Source organism: Macaca mulatta, chromosome 6 (assembly GCF_049350105.2).
Source record: "Macaca mulatta isolate MMU2019108-1 chromosome 6, T2T-MMU8v2.0, whole genome shotgun sequence".
In the NCBI taxonomy this organism is placed as follows: domain Eukaryota; kingdom Metazoa; phylum Chordata; class Mammalia; order Primates; family Cercopithecidae; genus Macaca; species Macaca mulatta.
Window position 1 is genome coordinate 167,304,911 of NC_133411.1, and position 20,103 is coordinate 167,325,013.

At 42.3% G+C, this 20,103-nt stretch overlaps 1 protein-coding gene and 1 long non-coding RNA gene across 9 annotated transcripts in view; one reads left to right on the forward strand and one right to left on the reverse strand.

Annotated features, from left to right (window-relative positions):
* Positions 1-15,878, forward strand: part of LOC144341336 (uncharacterized) — a 271,590-nt gene extending 255,712 nt beyond the window's left edge. The window contains exons 4-5 of one of the 2 annotated variants that reach the window (XR_013418213.1): positions 5,019-5,182; positions 14,147-15,878. This is a non-coding gene — a long non-coding RNA (uncharacterized LOC144341336). Of the gene's footprint in view, positions 1-5,018; positions 6,632-14,146 lie in introns of those variants that run through there. The other variant, XR_013418212.1, reaches the window with a different exon arrangement.
* LOC106999014 (uncharacterized) overlaps positions 1-20,103 on the reverse strand; it is a 240,779-nt gene that overhangs the window by 72,704 nt on the left and 147,972 nt on the right. The gene's annotated exons all lie outside the window — the stretch shown is intronic.

The window sequence follows — 20,103 nt, forward strand, 5'->3', positions numbered from 1 at the left end:
TTCTCTGATTTTTTGAAGGGATTTTTGTGTCTCTATCTCTTTCAGTTCTTCTCTGATCTTAGTTATTTCTTGCCTTCTGCTACCTTTTGAATTTGTTTGCTCTTGCTTCTGTAGTTCTTTTAATTGTGATGTTAGGCTGTCAATTTTAGATCTTTCTTGCTTTCTCTTGTGGGCATTTAGTGCTATAAATTTCCCTCTACACACTGCTTTAAATGTGTCCCAGAGATTCTGGTACATTGTGTCTTTGTTCTCATTGGTATCAAAGAATATCTTTATTTCTGCCTTCTTTTTGTTATTCACCCAGTAGTCATTCAGGAGCAAGTTCTTCAGTTTCCATGTAGTTGTGCAGTTTTGAGTGAGTTTCTTAATCCTGAGTTCTAATTTGATTGCATTGTGGTCTGAGAGTTTGTTGTGATTTCTATTCTTTTACATTTGCTGAGGAGTGCTTCCAATTATGTGGTCAATTTTAGAATAAGTGTGATGTGGTGCTAGGAAGAATGTATATTCTGTTGATTTGGGGTGGAGAGTTCTGTAGATGTCTATTAGGTCTGCTTGTTGAAGAGCTGAGTTCAGGTCCTGGATATCCTTGTTAACCTTCTGTCTTGTTGATCTAATATTGAGAGTGGGGTGTTAAAGTCTCTCATTATTATTGTGTGGGAGTCTAAGTCTCTTTGTAGGTCTCTAAGGACTTGCTTTATGAATCTGGGTGTTCCTGTATTGGGTGCATATATATTTAGGATAGTTAGCTCTTGTTGTTGAATTGATCCCTTTATCATTATGTAATGGCCTTCTTTGTCTCTTTTGATCTTTGTTGGCTTAAAGTCTGTTTTATCAGAGACTAGGATTGCAACACCTTTTTTTTTTTTTTTTTTTTTTTGCTTTCCATGTGCTTGGTAGATCTTCCTCCATCCCTTTATTTTCAGCCTATGTGTGTCTCTGCACATGAGACGTGTCTCCTGAATACAGCAAACTGATGGGTCTTGACTCTTTATCCAATTTGCCAGTCTGTATCTTTTAATTGGGGCATTTAGCCCATTTACATTTGAGGTTAATATTGTTATATGTGAATTTGATCCTGTCATTATGATGTTAGCTGGTTATTTTGCCCGTTAATTGATGCAGTTTCTTCCTAGCATTGATGGTCTTTACAATTTGGCATGTTTTTGCAGTGGCTGGTACTGGTTGTTCCTTTCCATGTTTAGTGCTTCCTTTAGGATCTCTTGTAAGGCAGGCCTAGTGGTGACAAAATCTCTCAGCATTTGCTTGTCTGTAAAGGATTTCATTTCTCCTTCACTTATGAAGCTTAGTTTGGCTGGATATGATAGTCTGGGTTGAAAATGCTTTCCTTTAAGAATGTTGAATATTGGCCTCCACTCTCTTCTGGCTTGTAGGGTTTCTGCTGAGAGATACACTGTTAGTCTGATTGGCTTCCCTTTGTGGGTGACTTGACCTTTCTCTCTGGCTGCCCTTAACACTTTTTCCTTCATTTCAACCTTGGTGAATTTGATAATTATGTGTCTTGCAGTTGCTCTTCTCGAGGAGTATCTTTGTGGTGTTCTCTGTATTTCCTGAATTTGAATATTTGCCTGCCTTGCTATGTTGGGGTAATACCCTGAAGAGTGTTTTCCAACTTGGTTCCATTCTCCCCATCACTTTCAGGTACAACAATCAGACATAGATTTGGTCTTTTCACATAGTCCCATATTTCTTGGAGGCTTTGTTCATTTCTTTTTACTCTTTTTTCTCTGACCTTGTTTTCTTGCTTTATTTCATTAATTTCATCTTCAATCACTGATACCCTTTCTTCCACTTGATTGAATCAGCTATTGAAGCTTGTGCATGCGTCACAAAGTTCTAGTGCCATGGTTTTCAGCTCCATCAGATCAGGTCATTTAAGGTCTTCTCTACACTGTTTATTCTAGTTAGCCATTCATCTAATCTTTTTTCAAGGTTTTTAGCTTCCTTTGATGGGTTCAAACATCCACCTTTGGCTCAGAGAAGTTTGTTATTACCGACCTTCTGGAGCCTACTTCTGTCAGCTCGTCTAAGTCATTGTCCGTCCAGCTTTGTTCTATTGCTGGTGAGGAGCTGCGATCCTTTGGAGGAGAAGAGACGCTCTGATTTTTAGAATTTTCAGCTTTTCTGCTCTGGTTTCTCCCCATCTTTGTGGTTTTATCTGCCTTTGGTCTTTGATGTTGGTGACCTACAGTTGGGATTTTGGTGTAGATGATCTTTTTATTGCTGTTGATGTTGATGCTATTGCTTTCTGTTTGTTAGTTTTCCTTCTAACAGTCAGGTCCCTCAGCTGCAGGTCTGTTGGAGTTTGCTGGAGGTCCACTCAGACCCTGTTTGCCTGGGTATCGCCAGCAGATGCTGCAGAACAGCAAATATTGCTGCCTGATCCTTCCTCTGGAAGCTTCGTCCCAGAGGGGCACCCGCCTATATGAAGTGTCTGTCAGCCCCTACTGGGAGGTCTCTCCCTGTCAGGCTACACAGGGGTCAGGGACCCACTTGAGGAGGCAGTCTGTCCATTCTTGGAGCTCAGACGCCATGCTGGGAGAACCGCTGCTCTCTTCAGAGCTGTCAGGCAGGGACATTTAAGTCTGCAGAAGTTGTCTGCTGTGTTTTGTTCAGCTATGCCCTGCCCACAGAGGTGCAGTCTAGATGCAGTAGGCCTTGTTGAGCTGCAGTGGGCTCTGCACAGTTAGAGCTCCTGGGCTGCTTTGTTTACCTACTCAAGCCTTAGCAATGGCGGATGCCCCTCCTCCAACCAGGCTGTGGTCTCACAGACCAATCTCAGACTGCTGCACTAGCGGTGAGCAAGGCTCCGTGGGCGTGGGAGCTGCTGAGTCAGGCACAGAAGAGAATTGCCTTATCTGCTGGTTGCTAAGACCTTGGGAATAGCACAGTATTTGAGCAGGAGTATCCCCTTTTTCCAGGTAACCTGTCACGGCTTCCCTTGGCTAGGAAATGGAAATCCCCCAACCCCTTGCACTTCCTGGGTAAGGTAATGCCCTGCCCTGCTTCAGCTTGCCCTCCATGGGCTGCACCTACTGTCCAACCAGTGCCAGTGAGATGAACCAGGTACCTCAGTTGGAAATGCAGAAATCACCCGTCTTCTGCGTTGATCTGGCTGGGAGCTGCAGACCAGAGCTATTCCTATTTGGCCATCTTAGAACACCTGCCTATTAGAATTATTTTTAATTGTAAGTACCAAACCCATTTAATCTAGCTGAAGGGAAAAATCAGGGGCATTTAAATAATTAAGAGTAGAAGGCACCTCTCATTTTCTTATCCATAGCATCTTTCTACCTTGCATATGGTGACCATATATCAGTGTCCTTTGGGAAATCAACCCTTCCCATCTTAATCCATGGGCTTCAGCAGAGCTAACTTTTCCCAAACATGAGTCTGGCCATGTGATTCAGGTCTGTCAGCCAGTATCATCTTCTCCTAAGCCCCAGGTATTGGCTCAGGATGGTCAGTTTGAGCCATTGAGAAGTACTAAGATTTTTACTGGCAGTCCTGAAAATATGGTCTCACTTTACTACTGAGAATAAATCCAAAGGGTATAGTGCAGGGAGTTTCTGGCAGCTATCTCCTGTATGCGAGGGGTGAGCCTGCCAGAGAACCAAGAGAAAACTCTGCTAGAGAACTAGAGCTCAACAGTGGAGAAAGAGAAACAGTTCTGTTGGTTGAGCCCTGGATCAAGCAGTACCTGAGGCTGAATATAACTCAAATTGTTCACTGATATATGAAACAGTAAACTTTCTTTTGCTTAAACCAATTTGGATTGTCTTTTCTGTCCTTGCAACTAAAGGGTACAAGGGAGTGGAGGGAATCTTATGAAACCTAAGAATGGAAGTCCTGATGGGCATCAGAAAGGGTCTGAAAGCAGAAAATAGAGACCCATACAGAACTCCCTGCAGGCTTCTTTCTCTTTCCATCTCTATTTCTGCCTGGGTGCCTCTTCTTCCTTCTCTCCCTGCAGACTGACTTCCTCTCTTCCACAGTCACCTTCCTAAGACTCAGCTGCCAACAGACCCTAAACTCTCATTTTTCCCCAGTCATTGGAAGAAATTAAGCAGTCTCTCTAGATCCCAATTCCAAATCACCTGGAGAGAAGACCTGAATGGCTCAAGTTGGGTTGGGTAGTTTTAAGAATAGACTTTCATCTGAGCTATTTGGCCGTGAATGGTTCCACTCCAAAACAAGTTTATTATCCTCACCCTAACACCACCTTTCATTTGTCAGGTGTTTAGGGACAGAGGCATGATAGGCATGGTCAGAATGTTCTGTTGACATATGGGCATGCATGTCCATCAGTGAAGTGTTTCTTAACTTTGAGAAGAGCTATCAGTGGCCATCCCTGCACAAGCCAGGACTGGAGAGCTGACAAGATCAACTCTCAGTTTCCCCAGGACTGAGGTGTTTCCTGCAACAAGGAACTTTAGTGCTAAAACCGGCACAGTCCTTGGCAAACCTAAATAGTTGCCCTAGATTTGCTGGTTACAAGTCACATCATTATACTTAGGCTGGGGCAGAGTTTTAGCTTCATAAGACTCCAACTAAAATTGTAATGTCAGGAGCCATGCAGAGAAATCCAACCACCTTCTCCTTGTTCATGCCTCTGATCAGTGGCTCCTGTGTCCTGTATTTTTGGACATACCATAGTAATTGCTTATTAGCATTTCTCTGTGAGGAGTGAATGTTGATAGGCTTGTGGATTCATAGAAAAGACCACTTCCTGACTTAGGTCAGGGATGTAAAACTCAGTGAGGTGGCTGCACAGAGTAGGGGCAGAGGTAACATATCATGGTATGCCTTTTCCCTGAGCCCTTGGTCCACTGCAGGAAACCTGACTGTCACTGACACTCTCAGGAAATGCAGGGATCTGCTAGAAGAGAGAATATCCAGTTCTGCTTCCCTTTCCATCCCCTTCTCACTACCCTTTAACCACAAGGCTTATATCAGCATCATGGAAGATTTCAAGCTAACATTCTTGTGTTTCAATTCAGGGATTGGTTCCCAACTCTAGCTGCATATTAAAATCACTCGAGGAGCCTTAAAAATACACCAATGCCGGAGGGCGGAGCAAGATGGCCGAATAGGAACAGCTCCAGTCTCCAACTCCCAGCGCGAGCGACACAGAAGACCAGTGATTTCTGCATTTTCAACTGAGGTACTGGGTTCATCTCACTGGGGAGCGCCGGACGATCGGTGCTGGTCAGCTGCTGCAGCCCGACTAGCGAGAGCTGAAGCAGGGCGAGGCATTGCCTCACCTGGGAAGCGCAAGGGGGAAGGGAATCCCTTTTCCTAGCCAGGGGAACTGAGACACACAACACCTGGAAAATCAGGTAACTCCCACCCCAATACTGCGCTTTAAGCAAACAGGCACACCAGGAGATCATATCCCACACCTGGCCGGGAGGGTCCCACACCCACGGAGCCTCCCTCATTGCTAGCACAGCAGTCTGTGATCTACCGGCAAGGCAGCAGTGAGGCTGGGGGAGGGGCGCCCGCCATTGCTGAGGCTTAAGTAGGTAAACAAAGCTGCTGGGAAGCTCGAACTGGGTGGAGCTCACAGCAGCTCAAGGAAACCTGCCTGTCTCTGTAGACTCCACCTCTGGGGACAGGGCAATAACAAACACAGCCGAAACTTCTGCAGACGCAAACGACTCTGTCTGACAGCTTTGAAGAGAGCAGTGGATCTCCCAACACGGAGGTTGAGATCTGAGAAGGGACAGACTCCCTGCTCAAGTGGGTCCCTGACCCCTGAGTAGCCTAACTGGGAGACATCCCCCACTAGGGGCAGACTGACACCCCACACCTCACAGGGTGGAGTACACCCCTGAGAGGAAGCTTCCAAAGCAAGAATCAGACAGGTACACTCGCTGTTCAGAAATATTCTATCTTCTGCAGCCTCTGCTGCTGATACCCAGGCAAACAGGGTCTGGAGTGGACCTCAAGCAATCTCCAACAGACCTACAGCTGAGGGTCCTGACTGTTAGAAGGAAAACTATCAAACAGGAAGGACACCTACACCAAAACCCCATCAGTACATCACCATCATCAAGACCAGAGGCAGATAAAACCACAAAGATGGGGAAAAAGCAGGGCAGAAAAGCTGGAAATTCAAAAAATAAGAGCGCATCTCCCCCGGCAAAGGATCGCAGCTCATCGCCAGCAACGGATCAAAGCTGGACAGAGAATGACTTTGATGAGATGAGAGAAGAAGGCTTCAGTCCATCAAATTTCTCAGAGCTAAAGGAGGAATTACGTACCCAGCACAAAGAAACTAAAAATCTTGAAAAAAAAGTGGAAGAATTGATGGCTAGAGTAATTAATGCAGAGAAGGTCATAAACGAAATGAAAGAGATGAAAACCATGACATGAGAAATACGTGACAAATGCACAAGCTTCAGTAACCGACTCGATCAACTGGAAGAAAGAGTATCTGCGATTGAGGATCAAATGAATGAAATGAAGCGAGAAGAGAAACCAAAAGAAAAAAGAAGAAAAAGAAATGAACAAAGCCTGCAAGAAGTATGGGATTATGTAAAAAGACCAAATCTACGTCTGATTGGGGTGCCTGAAAGTGAGGGGGAAAATGGAACCAAGTTGGAAAACACTCTTCAGGATATCATCCAGGAGAACTTCCCCAACCTAGTAGGGCAGGCCAACATTCAAATCCAGGAAATACAGAAAACGCCACAAAGATACTCCTCGAGAAGAGCAACTGCAAGACACATAATTGCCAGATTCACCAAAGTTGAAATGAAGGAAAAAATCTTAAGGGCAGCCAGAGAGAAAGGTTGGGTTACCCACAAAGGGAAGCCCATCAGACTAACAGCAGATCTCTCGGCAGAAACTCTACAAGCCAGAAGAGAGTGGGGGCCAATAATCAACATTCTTAAAGAAAAGAATTTTAAACCCAGAATTTCATATCCAGCCAAACTAAGTTTCATAAGTGAAGGAGAAATAAAATCCTTTACAGAGAAGCAAATGCTTAGAGATTTTGTCACCACTAGGCCTGCCTTACAAGAGACCCTGAAGGAAGCACTAAACATGGAAAGGAACAACCGGTACCAGCCATTGCAAAAACATGCCAAAATGTAAAGACCATCGAGGCTAAGAAGAAACTGCATCAACTAACGAGCAAAATAACCAGTTAATATCATAATGGCAGGATCAAGTTCACACATAACAATCTTAACCTTAAATGTAAATGGACTAAATGCTCCAATTAAGACACAGACTGGCAAACTGGATAAAGAGTCAAGACCCATCAGTCTGCTGTATTCAGGAGACCCATCTCACACGCAGAGACACACATAGGCTCAAAATAAAGGGATGGAGGAAGATTTACCAAGCAAATGGAGAACAAAAAAAAGCGGGGGTTGCAATCCTAGTCTCTGGTAAAACAGACTTTAAGCCAACAAAGATCAAAAGAGACAAAGAAGGCCATTACATAATGGTAAAGGGATCAATTCAACAGGAAGAGCTAACTATCCTAAATATATATGCACCCAATACAGGAGCACCCAGATTCATAAAGCAAGTCCTTAGAGACTTACAAAGAGACTTAGACTCCCATACAATAATAATAGGAGACTTCAACACTCCACTGTCAACATTAGACAGATCAACGAGACAGAAAGTTAACAAGGATATCCAGGAATTGAACTCATCTCTGCAGCAAGCAGACCTAATAGACATCTATAGAACTCTCCACCCCAAATCAACAGAATATACATTCTTCTCAACACCACATCGTACTTACTCCAAAATCGACCACGTAATTGGAAGTAAAGCACTCCTCAGCAAATGTACAAGAACAGAAATTATAACAAACTGTCTCTCAGACCACAGTGCAATCAAACTAGAACTCAGGACTAAGAAACTCAATCAAAACCGCTCAACTACATGGAAACTGAACAACCTGCTCCTGAATGACTACTGGGTACATAACGAAATGAAGGCAGAAATAAAGATGTTCTTTGAAACCAATGAGAACAAAGATACAACATACCAGAATCTCTGGGACACATTTAAAGCAGTGTGTAGAGGGAAATTTATAGCACTAAATGCCCACAAGAGAAAGCAGGAAAGATCTAAAATTGACACTCTAACATCGCAATTAAAAGAACTAGAGAAGCAAGAGCAAACACATTCAAAAGCTAGCAGAAGGCAAGAAATAACTAAGATCAGAGCAGAACTGAAGGAGATAGAGACACAAAATCTCTCCAAAAAATCAATGAATCCAGGAGTTGGTTTTTTGAAAAGATCAACAAAATTGACAGACCACTAGCAAGACTAATAAAGAAGAAAAGAGAGAAGAATCAAATCGACGCAATTAAAAATGATAAAGGGGATATCACCACCGACCCCACAGAAATACAAACTACCATCAGAGAATACTATAAACACCTCTACGCAAATAAACTGGAAAATCTAGAAGAAATGGATAATTTCCTGGACACTTACACTCTTCCAAGACTAAACCAGGAAGAAGTTGAATCCCTGAATAGACCAATAGTAGGCTCTGAAATTGAGGCAATAATTAATAGCCTACCAACCAAAAAAAGTCCAGGACCAGATGGATTCACAGCTGAATTCTACCAGAGGTACAAGGAGGAGTTGGTACCATTCCTTCTGAAACTATTCCAATCAATAGAAAAAGAGGGAATCCTCCCTAACTCATTTTATGAGGCCAACATCATCCTGATACCAAAGCCTGGCAGAGACACAACAAAAAAAGAGAATTTTAGACCAATATCCCTGATGAACATTGATGCAAAAATCCTCAATAAAATACTGGCAAACCGGATTCAGCAACACATCAAAAAGCTTATCCACCATGATCAAGTGGGCTTCATCCCTGGGATGCAAAGCTGGTTCAACATTCGCAAATCAATAAACATAATCCAGCATGTAAACAGAACCAAAGACAAGAACCACATGATTATCTCAATAGATGCAGAAAAGGCTTTTGACAAAATTCAACAGCCCTTCATGCTAAAAACGCTCAATAAATTCGGTATTGATGGAACGTACCTCAAAATAATAAGAGCTATTTATGACAAACCCACAGCCAATATCATACTGAATGGGCAAAAACTGGAAAAATTCCCTTTGAAAACTGGCACAAGACAGGGATGCCCTCTCTCACCACTCCTATTCAACATAGTGTTGGAAGTTCTGGCTAGGGCAATTAGGCAAGAGAAAGAAATCAAGGGTATTCAGTTAGGAAAAGAAGAAGTCAAACTGTCCCTGTTTGCAGATGACATGATTGTATATTTAGAAAACCCCATTGTCTCAGCCCAGAATCTCCTTAAGCTGATAAGCAACTTCAGCAAAGTCTCAGGATACAAAATTAATGTGCAAAAATCACAAGCATTCTTATACACCAGTAACAGACAAACAGAGAGCCAAATCAGGAATGAACTTCCATTCACAATTGCTTCAAAGAGAATAAAATACCTAGGAATCCAACTTACAAGGGATGTAAAGGACCTCTTCAAGGACAACTACAAACCACTGCTCAGTGAAATAAAAGAGGACACAAACAAATGGAAGAACATACCATGCTCATGGATAGGAAGAATCAATATCGTGAAAATGGCCATACTGCCCAAGGTAATTTATAGATTCAATGCCATCCCCATCAAGCTACCAATGAGTTTCTTCACAGAATTGGAAAAACCTGCTTTAAAGTTCATATGGAACCAAAAAAGAGCCCACATCTCCAAGACAATCCTAAGTCAAAAGAACAAAGTTGGAGGCATCACGCTACCTGACTTCAAACTATACTACAAGGCTACAGTAACCAAAACAGCATGGTACTGGTACCAAAACAGAGATATAGACCAATGGAACAGAACAGAGTCCTCAGAAATAATACCACACATCTACAGCCATCTGATCTTTGACAAACCTGAGAGAAACAAGAAATGGGGAAAGGATTCCCTATTTAATAAATGGTGCTGGGAAAATTGGCTAGCCATAAGTAGAAAGCTGAAACTGGATCCTTTCCTTACTCCCTATACGAAAATTAATTCAAGATGGATTAGAGACTTAAATGTTAGACCTAATACCATAAAAATCCTAGAGGAAAACCTAGGTAGTACCATTCAGGACATAGGCATGGGCAAAGACTTCATGTCTAAAACACCAAAAGCAACAGCAGCAAAAGCCAAAATTGACAAATGGGATCTCATTAAACTAAAGAGCTTCTGCACAGCAAAAGAAACTACCATCAGAATGAACAGGCAACCTACAGAATGGGAGAAAATTTTTGCAGTCTACTCATCTGACAAAGGGCTAATATCCAGAACCTACAAAGAACTCCAACAAATTTACAAGAAAAAAACAAACAACCCCATCAAAAAGTGGGCAAAGGATATGAACAGACATTTCTCAAAAGAAGACATTCATACAGCCAACAGACACATGAAAAAATGCTCATCATCACTGGCCATCAGAGAAATGCAAATCAAAACCACAATGAGATACCATCTCACACCAGTTAGAATGGCGATCATTAAAAAGTCAGGAAACAACAGGTGCTGGAGAGGATGTGGAGAAATAGGAACACTTTTACATTGTTGGTGGGATTGTAAACTAGTTCAACCATTATGGAAAACAGTATGGCGATTCCTCAAGGATCTAGAACTAGATGTACCGTATGACCCAGCCATCCCATTACTGGGTATATACCCAAAGGATTATAAATTATGCTGCTATAAAGACACATGCACACGTATGTTTATTGCAGCACTATTCACAATAGCAAAGACTTGGAATCAACCCAAATGTCCATCAGTGACAGATTGGATTAAGAAAATGTGGCACATATACACCATGGAATACTATGCAGCCATCAAAAAGGATGAGTTTGTGTCCTTTGTAGGGACATGGATGCAGCTGGAAACCATCATTCTTAGCAAACTATCACAAGAACAGAAAACCAAACACCGCATGTTCTCACTCATAGGTGGGAACTGAACAATGAGATCACTTGGACTCAGGAAGGGGAACATCACACACAGGGGCCTATGATGGGGAGGGGGGAGGGGGGAGGGATTGCATTGGGAGTTATACCTGATGTAAATGACGAGTTGATGGGTGCAGCACACCAACATGGCACAAGTATACATATGTAACAAACCTGCACGTTATGCACATGTACCCTACAACTTAAAGTATAATAATAATAAATAAATTAAAAAAAAATACACCAATGCCTCCTTCCTCTCCCAGACTAATTGGATCAGAACCTCTGGAGTAGGAACTCAGGCTTTCACATTTTAGAAAGTTTCCCAAGTGATTTTAATGCACATCCAGGCTGAGGATCTCTGGAACAAGGAACTGTTTAGAGAAGATGAGCTCTCTTGGTTGGTGAGCCAAACTCCTCAGCAAGGCTGCATTCTTATCTTAGGGTTGGGTGGAGAAAGCATAGCTAGTGTCCAGGTGTCCTGGGACAGCATTTCATCCTCCTGTCCCAAGGTCGCTGAAAGCCTGTCTCCCTGAGCTGACACTTATGCTTCATGTGTCACCTCTCTCCATGGCACATGATGCTAAGTTGCCTGTATTCACTTCTCTTTATCTTGCCCACTTAAGGAGAAGTAGGAAAAAAAGTTAGGGCTGTGATGTGTGAAACCATTGCATTGCAGGTGGGCAGGAATCCAATCTCTTAACCATGAGAATATTCCAACTTCCCAGCATGGCACAGGTGTCCATTGTGTTCTGATTAGCCATGGCCCGAGGGGTAGGAGTCATTTAGGGTTGCTGGCCCGGGCTCCAGCCTCACCCTGTGTGTCAGAGTGAACAGTTTCTAGTGAAGGGGACCATTACGAACCCGATAAACATTCCAAAAGGTATCAAATATAGTCATTTTTTTCCAAAAAGAAATGCCATAGACAGAGACAAAAGGGACATTAGTAGGATTTCATCCCCTGTACTTGCCATCAAACTTAGCAGTCCTTCCAAACTCTCCCTCCACAATTTGATATTTGGTATGAAGGGAACTGTGTGTGTGGGAAAGGAGGTATATGGCAAATATGGGAAAATGCAGCAAAAGAAGTTTGTGTGAGGAGCTGGGAGGGCCTTGGGGAAGTGTTGGAACCTGCTTGCAAGCAAAATGTTTGGAGTTCACGTTGCCAAAAGAACAAGGGGGAAGAAACTCCATCCCCTTATCCCAACCAATGCCATAAACTTTAGGGGTGTAGGGATCTGACTTTGTTTGAATAGCTGGAATAAGGAGTTGTCTACTTGATCTGTCTTGGTGTGCCCCTCCGAAAAGCAATTAAACTCTTAGCGTCAGAGAATGACCTGCAGAGGGCCTTTATGCTATGTCCTCCAGGCGCTCACCTTACCAGTCGAGAAACAGGCCCAGGGAAGGGGAGGGACTTACTATAAATGTCTCAGCTAGTTAGGTGTGGGACAAAGACTAGCTCCAATGTCTCCTGACTCTGTAGCCTAGCAAATTTTCTAATTATAGATAGGAATTACCAAAAAGACTTCCAGGAAATTCTTGCATCCTTGCCCGCTGCCAAGTGAACCCTAAATCCCTTCTCCCAAGAAAGATGTTTCCTACCCAGCTGCTACCCACTTCCAACAGAATCAACTCTAATTCAACTCTATCAATGACTATAAGATAATCATTGAATCTATGGACAGATTTCAGTTTTGAAGACAATCTGACACACATAATAAAAAATAGCAAGGACTTTCCCCAGTTCTGCCATTCTGCAGTGTGGTTATTTATCATATACTCATATGTCATTGTGGTTTTTTCTTCGTATGTTTAAATTCTCTTTTTCCCCAACAGTAAACCACATTCTTTCAGACCAGTGAGACATATCCACATGGACTAGTGAATATGACAAATTCAGTCATGTTTTCAAAGAAAAGCATTTTCATTATTTGAAAGTAACTCTATAAAGCCAGTTAGACTACATTTCTTATGAGAAGTCCTGAAAAGATCTGCTATAAGGAACATATATGTTCAGCAAATGTTTTCGAGTGCCTGCTATACACTGCTGTGATGATTGTTGGAATAACAAAGATGAAAACAGTTACTCCCTTCCTGAAGAAATTTACGGTGGAGTGGGGGTATAATAATTAGCTAGTCAAGGTGATAGTGTTTGTCAGACACCAGAGTCTCTAAGACGATGAAATGAGTCTTTTTCATGCAGATTAAATATCTTACAATCTTCTGCCTCAGAACTTTATGCTTCTAACATTCTCAGCAAACCTTTTCATGGTGGAAAGTAAATGGGCAAGATCAGCCCAGCTCCAGTTCAAGGGATTGCAAATTCTGACTCAGTAAAGCAAGACTTGATGAGGTATTCCTTGCACACAGCAACCCCCCACTGAGCACATAACCTTTCCTGTACCAAATAATGAATCCACATATATGTGCTGGTCTGATGAAGGCAGCATATCTTATTGTCCTAACCTCCACAAAAGACACAAGGGTGTGTCTTCCATTGGCCCCATCTCTAAATCACCTCTAACCCAGAAGTTCCAGCCTGTCCCCGGGCAGAGGTCGGGGGGAAGGGGCTCCTATTATCTGGCTTTGCTGATACGCCAAGATAATGGCATGAAGCTCTCTTGGCCTTCCAGAATGGAAGAAACAGAACACCAATTTAAATCATGAAAAAAGTCAGTGAATCTATCATCATTAATCTTGCTGTCAGTTTTAATTTTGGGGACATTACCTCACTCAACACCAGTTGAAAAGAGCTGCCAAAACCGATGATGTCATCATCACTAGCCGCGTCTGACCCTGCCTGCTGATTCTCAGAGCTTGGAGCAAGTTAATAAATCCCCTGGCGGTTGGACACACAGTGGAGTTTTATTACAATGAAGGTATAACCCATGATGTTGTTTCAATTAAATGACCTGAGAAAATACTTTCTTGTGTTTAACAAAACTGTAAAACATAATTATCCTCATGCAATTGGATCTGTTCATTGTGCTGACGTGATGATTATATATCCTCTTGCCCACCTCTCTCTCACACAAACACAGACGCGCGCGCGCACACACACACACACACACACATCTCAGAGAGGAGAGGAAGGAATTTCAAACATGGATCTAAAGACAGCTGAAGATTCTGCATATATATCTTTTGTAGGTCACCACCTCATTGGTTGCTGCATATCTGCATAACAGCACTGAAGCATCCAGGCACTTTCTGTGTAAAAGGCAGTTGAGGGAAGTTGGGGCTTGGCATCTGAGCAGAACCTTGACTCTCTTCAAAAGGGGGCTGACACACTGGAGGAACCCTGGAGACCAGCAGCTGGCTCGCACAAAACTCGGACCGCATTGCTCTTCAAATATTTATGAATAATTTCCTTCAACGTGTTTGCTAACTGTTAGGGATATTAGTTTTTGCTGGTCTTCTTACTCATGGCCCATCTGAAGTCCCCTGGCCTGACCCTCCTGTGAAGTCATCCTGCTGAATGGGCGCCACCGGGTCGGGGCATTGCCATAGTGTCAGCCCACGGGGCCATAAACACAGGCTTTGCTGGATCCCTGCCCCTTCAACTGGGGGAGGCTGGGTGGTAAGGTGAGAAGGCGCCTTCCTTCCAGCCCATTTTCTCCAAAGCAGCAAGTTTCGAGAACATCACACTTGGTATATGGCATAGAAGAGGAATGTCCTCAAACACAACTTTGGGGTGATTGTCTCCTATCCTAAGTGCCATGTGTATGGTATTACTGCATGAATGTATACATGGACACACACACACACACACACACACACACACATTTTTAAGTTTTCAAGCAAAATGAGTATTAGTAAGTATCAGAAACCTGGCTTAAGTCCTCACGAGTCCCCTCCCTCTGACTTATTCCAAGTGATTCCTCCTAAACTCTTTTCCCCCCATCCCAGTGAGTTTTCCTAAATGGCCTTCATCTGTCATGCCAAATGGTACATTTGGCTTTGCACAGAGCACAAATAAGGATGCACGAAGCCCCTCAAGCTCGTTTTTCATGCCCATCTCAAAGAGGAACTGATCCTAGATCTCTAAGGGTAAGTGAACAGTACACAAATTCACTGTCCCTTTAGCCCTCCCAGGTGGAGGTCCTTTGAGGTTCTTCATGATTTCTTTAATGGTCTAATATAAAGTATATCCATGCACAAGATACATTGCCTGATGTAAAAATCTGTAACTGCATCCTGTTAACAGTTCCTGCTGTTTATGCAGTATTATCTTGACATACTTGTTAAACCTCAATAAATATGCTTTTAATAACCATATAGTATTTAACATATAATCACTGTCTTATTAGCTCTAAATTAAATCCTTGCTCATGACACTTAATTTAAAGTGTGACCAGTGTTTCTCTGGCTAAGAAAGGATTTGAAACACCCATGGTGAGGCCACTTCTTTTGGAGAGAAAAGAATGTATAAAAATCATGTGCTTTCAAAGAAAGGAACAATAGATACTGAGGCTTAGGAGGGTGGAGGGTGGGAGGAGGGTAAGGACTGAAAAACTGTCTACTGGGTATTTGCTTATTACCTAGTGGCAAAAAACCTGGAACCAAGCTTGTCCAACCTGCAGCCTGCAGGCTGCATGTCGCCCAGGACAGATTTGAATGTGGCCCAACACAAATTCATCAGCTTTCTTAAAACATTGTGAGATTTTTTTTCAAGATTTTTTTTTTTTTCTCATCAGTTTTCATTAGTGTTAGTGTATTTTATGTGTGGCCCAAGACAATTCTTCCTCTTCCAATGTGGCCCAGGGAAGCCGAAAGAGTGGAATCTCCTGCCACCAAACCCCTGTAACATGCAACTTACCTATATAACAAACCTGGACATGCACCCCTGAAACAAAAATAAAAAATATATATATATATAAAATCAAAATCATGTGTTTTCATGATGTGATTAAATTGCATTGTTTTAAATTCATTACATGTGTGGTCTGAGTGAAAATAACTCACAGTGGAGTTGCAGCAATGTAGGAAATTGACTAAAGGGTCATATTCAGAGCCCAAGTATTGCAAGCATGATGCACATGGATCTTTAAGGTATGCAAGACAAGGGTTAGGCTTATTTTATTTTATTTTATTTTATTTTATTTTTGTTCTTCATGCCCCTTTTCACTGCCCAGCATGAATGTGACAGACAGTGCTGATTCTGGATAAAATAGTAAAGAACAAAATTCAGGTTGCAAAGCACTCACTTTCTTTGTAGGTAACCCCTGCCCTTTTTATTGTTGTTTTTTTCACTTCATTCATTTTTGCCCCTTGGTTACTCAGTTTCCCACCTAGGTGCCTGAAGAAGGCTTGTAGTACATGCTGTTATGCTTCAGTACATTTTTTTCTTAATACTTTGATAATCCTCAGTGTGTAGGGGAAATGGACTGAAAGAGGCTTGCAGAGACCTGGCTGGGAAGACAGGTGCTGCGGTTGGGTTCTGGATGATGAAAATTGCTAGGCAGGGAAATTGCCCCAAAGAGCTTTGGAGCAGCAAGAGGCAGAGGGTGGGTGTAAGTCTCCGCCCAGGAAGCACTTACTCTATGGGGCTGGATGAAGTATGAGGAAGAGAAAGTCCAAGTGAGAGGGAGAACAAGCAAGCAAGAGAGATGGAGAGGGTGAGGCCAACTGCTGGAGGAGTTAAGGGAGGCTGAGATGATATCAGAAAGGACTCCAAGAAGCAAGTGGCACTTGACCTGACCTCATGAGTCTTAGGATGGGTAGCATTAAGCTCTGAAAAATATTAAGTAGAGCTCAGTTTCTTCCAGGCAAAGACTCTGTAGTCGCCCAACAGCAGCTCTAGCCTCACTCAGGAACTTGTTAGAAAAACAAGTTCTTGGGCCCCACTCCAGATCTATGGAACCAGAGATCCTGGGATGCAATTCAGCATTCTGTGTTTTAGAGGTCCTTCAGGTGATTTAGATGCATGCATTGAAAAGGAGGGAGCAGAGAGATTGGGAGAGAAGTATTTCAGTGTACCCAGGCAAAAGATAATAGAAGCCTGATACTAGGGTGGAAATAGAACAGAGGAAATAGCTGGCAGGGACATTTCAGATATAGCACCTATAAGGAAGAAGGAGAAGTCAGGAAAAAAAAAAAGGCATGGATTTTTTCATTTTTTGTAATGTTTTTGTGCCATCAACGTAAATAGATGCCTAAATAATAAATAGTTTTGAAGAAGGTTGTTTGGTTTTTCTTTCCTCACTAGTTTTTGGCAGGGGGAAGTGTTTCTACCTGTGGGCCTGCTGAGTTTGAGCTGCTTAGCAAGGTAGAAGTGTCCAGCAAACAGCAGCAAAAGTGGGCTGTGGCACGGATGAAGGTCAGGCTTGGTGTTGTGGATTTATGAGTCATGCCCATCCAAGGCCTGGTGGATGAGGTCACCCGAGGAGGGAGAATGTGGTTTCTGAGACTAATAGCTTCCCTATGTATATTGATATCTATCTGAGTAATAATATTCATTTCTAGTGTAATAAAGACCCACTCAGCAGATGGTATCACATCATAAATAAGTCAAAGCAAACCCAAGACATGATCCTTGCCCTCTGAGAGGCTGTAATTCATCTAGGCCCTCTTGGTTTGATCTGAGCCATATTTTCTTATTTATTGAGCACCATCTATTAGCTATGCACTATTCTAAGTGCTGAGAATAAAGCAGTGAACAAAATAATCACCCCTGCCAGCATGGAGCTTATTCTCTAGCAGAGGGATGCGGACAATAAACAAAACAAATACAAACGCAAAACAAATGAAATATTTATGATGTCAGATGGTGGTAAGTGCTATAGAAAGAAATTAAGCAGGGAAGAAAAGAGGGATGCCAGATGGGAAAATTGCAACTTTAAATCAGGGGAGCTTTCTTGAGAAACTGGCAATTGAGGCCCCTGGTAATCCTTGGTTTATTGGGATGATTGATATGACTAGGGATGAAAATATAATGAGGGTAGTTCTGATCATCTCAAAGCAGAGCATGATGCAAGGCTGTGCAGGGGGTGGTGGGAGGCAGGGAGTGGAGGTCTTACCAGGAGCACTTGGGGAACATCCCACTCCCTGGGGTCTTCTTTTTACGTCTGCTTTTGGAGGCATTTGATCTCTGTCTTCTTCATCTTACTACACTTCCATTTGTTAAATTTCTTCCTTTCCAAAGCTCTTTCTCATCTTATTTTTCATTTGAAAGTCACAGAACTTCTGGAAAAGTCTTAGGACTCAGGACAGGTGAGAGGCAATCGTTCCATCTTGTTGGTGTCTGCTCTTAAGTGACTATGGGACACTGGTTCTGTGGCATGTTAGTTGTTACCTGAAGATAAAATTCTGTTTTCAAATATGTTTGAGAAGTACTGAGCTAAACACGTTGAATGGATTACTGACTGTAGGACTTTACAAAATGTTTAGTGTACTACTGGGCATTGCAAATGCCCAAAGAAGGAAACAGTGTGCATGGTTTCCCAAACTTATTTGGCCATGGATATCCTTTGTTATGGAAAATCTCTCAAGGGATTATTGTTCCTAGGTACACACTTCGGGAAACAGCCTGCTGCATTATATGACGATGGGCAAATCATTTAGCCCTTCTGAATCTTTTTCTTCTCATCCATAAAATGAGAGAGTTGGCATGCCGCCCAAAGAATGTTAATACTGCCACAGGGCTCTGTCCCTGGCCTTGAACTTGCTCAGAATTTTATCAGTGACCTCGATGAAGAGAAAAGAGATAATTATCACATCTGGAGATGGCACAGGGTTGGCAGGGGTGGCTGATAGGTCAGATGACAGAATCAAGACTTAAACTTATCTTGACATGTTAGGATGATAGGCCAAACTATCTGCAGAAAATCTAATAAGGACAAATATATGGTTCTGCTTTTAGTTTCAGAAAATTGATTTTCAAAGTATAAGATGTGGGAGAGCAGCCTTGACAGCAGTTTACGTAAAAAAATAAAAAAGACCTGAAGATTTTGATTTACCACAAGCCCAAGATGAGCCATCAGGCAATGTGGCTGCCCTAAAACTGAACCCAGTGAGGTTTTATTAACAGAAATGATTCTATTCTGAGGGAGCTGTGGGTTACCCAGGGGCTGGGTCTTCTGATTACTTGCCACCTGCTGTGTTAATATCCAACATTTTTTGAGTGCATATTACATGCTTATCACTGTATCATGCATGTTATGTGTATCCTCTGATTTAGTCCCCATACTAGACATATAAGGAGTTATTACTATAATAATATCTATTGTACAGATGAGGACACCGAGGCTCAGAGATTGGTGTGGAGCCTGGATTTGAAAGCTGTGGATTGTGTCTAGAGCCTGGATTATTTTGACTTCCACCAGGATGACAAGAGATCTGGGAATCATAAGATTTGAAGAATTGAGGGAATGGCTGATGTGCTTAAAGGAAAAAAGGGCTGAAAAAGAACATTATCTTCTAACATACAAAAGCTTTTCTGTTGAAGAGGAATAGACACTTGCTGTGCCCCTTTATAGGGTGGAAGTAGAAATGTTTGTTAGAAGTCACAGGGAGACTTTTAATTTAATATAAAGAAAGACTTTCTAAAGACTAGACTGATCCAAAATGGATTGGAAAACCTCATTAAGTAGCCTTCTGTTTCTTTCTCTTTCTCTTTCGAAATATTTAGGTAGAGGTTAAACAATTATGGATGTTAGTTCTTGGTAAAATGTCAAACTACATTAATTGAGCTACTAATCAATTACTTTAGTAACTTTGTCGATCTGTTTGTCTATAATGCTCAAAAAACATTGGGATACACAAAATAATGTGACACACTCCTTGCTTTCAAACAACTTCTTATCAAGTCAGGAAGACAGATATGAAACAAATGACAAGTGATCCTGGACTTGACAATGAATTAATTTGTGAGTTCTGCCTTCATGCCTTCTTTTTACCCTAAGTATCATATACCTGTCAGGGTCAATCAAAGCTTGCGTTTTGGGTGGTCCAGTGGCTACAGAAGACATACCCTTTTGACAGTCAGGGATCACCTGCAATTCAACAGTGGTCAGGGATCACCTGTAATTCAACAGACTCTGGTACAAATGGGAGAGCAAGAGAACATTGAAGATGAGGAGAAAGAGAAGGAAATGGAAGCAGAAGCA